Genomic DNA, 1,664 nt, shown 5'->3' with positions numbered 1-1,664 from the left:
TTTGGGCCTCCTGTTAAGTGTTTGGTTTTTTTTTAGGGACCTTTCCTGAAAGTGGAGTCAAGTCTTTCTTCCCTAGCTTCCTTTTTAGCCCCTTCTCTTTGCCTTTAAATAATTAAGACCGCCCCCACTGAACCCAAAAGAGATGTCAGTCAAGTTACAAAGCTAAAAACAAAAGTCCCTTACTCGGCCGGCGGAAGGGAGCCGCTTCAATCTGAAATTACTTTTCCTTGAAATTAGGAAGCAAAACGAGAGGCGGAAGGGGGGCTGATTAGAATTGGATAGAATCGCAATTGCAGATACTTAAGTTTTAATGGAAAAAGAATGTTCGCTCCCTAAGTCAGTGTTTCCCAGCCGAATCCGATCAAAAATGAGTGCGAGGACCGCGAACGTTTTCGTTTGGGGTTCGCTCTTTCTCTGCGCTTCAATCTGAGCCATCCAAGTCAATTTTTTCTTGCCCCAGTGTGCAGAAAAGAAAAAATAAAAAAATCTAGCAGACTCTCCCCGCGGCTAGCCCCGGCCTGGCAAGGGAGCAACCCTCCAGGCCGCCCGAGAAAGGGATAAACTCGAACGTCCCCTGGAGTCTCCGGTGTCTCAAATTGGACTAGGCTGACCCAAGGTACCCCCTCCGAGTCCTCAGCCCGGACTGTGCGTGCGACGCGCGGCCAGCTCTGCGCAAACTTTGTGTCCCGCGAGGGAGGAGGGCAGTTTCCAAAAGGTAATTCCAGGGCACATATTTGACCCCCCTCTGAGGGAAAAGTCACCAGGAGGCTGACACCCTCCTCCAGTTCTTCCCTCCAACCAGCCTCCGGGGCTGTTTGGGGAGTTGCCTTTTGAAGTTCGATTTATCTTTGAAACATTCAATAAAAAATGGTGAGGCCGTGACAGTCTTTGGTCTCCTGGCCTCCCCACCCCCAGCCTCGCCTCGGAGGTGTGTGTGTGTGTGTGTGTGTGTGTGTGTGTGTGCTGGGGCGGGCGGGGGGTAGGGTGGGGGTCGCAGGGGTTGGAGGACGGAAAGGTCCTCCAGGCCGTCCCTTGCCCCGGGGGGCCTTGACGTGAGGACGCAGCCGGAGCCTGCCTGGCGGCTGCCTTTCCATTCCCGCCCCCGCCCCCCACCTCCCTGGAGCCCGCCAGCCCGGCCCCAAGTCCCTGTCACCTTCGGGGCCTCTTGAATGGCCGGCGAGGAGGAACCGCCACCCCCCCACCCCCCACCCCATCCTGTACTTGGAAGGAGATCGAGGTCGAGACCTTTTGGAGAGGGGGCATAGCCCCTTCCATCTCCAACCAGGCACGTGGGGAGCCCACAGCCTCTCCAGCACTGTCTCCCAGGGTGGGAGGGAAAACCACCGGGGTCGGAGGTGGGTGCGTGGGGGAGCTTTGCGGGGCCTGGGGGCCTTTGGGGCGCTAGCTCTCCGAAGGGCCCGAAGATCTCCAGGGCGCGCGCCCTACGCGCAGAAGCTGCAGCTGACCGGGGCTGTTTATTGGCCCAACGATTAAGCGCAGTGCCTGCGCCCCGGGAAAGTGGCAGTCGGTTGGGGGTGCCCGGGAGGCGCTGTCCCTAACCCGGGTGGGGAGAGGCAGAAAACAGCCTCGGCCTCAAGGAGGGAACGAATGCTTTCCTTTCTCGGTCCCGATTTGCTCACCTCCTCCTCACCCCACCCCCAAAT

This window comes from Bos mutus, chromosome 17 (assembly GCF_027580195.1).
Source record: "Bos mutus isolate GX-2022 chromosome 17, NWIPB_WYAK_1.1, whole genome shotgun sequence".
Classification (NCBI taxonomy): Eukaryota; Metazoa; Chordata; class Mammalia; order Artiodactyla; family Bovidae; genus Bos; species Bos mutus.
The sequence above is the reverse complement of the archived record's forward strand: the minus strand, read 5'-3'. Positions refer to the sequence as shown.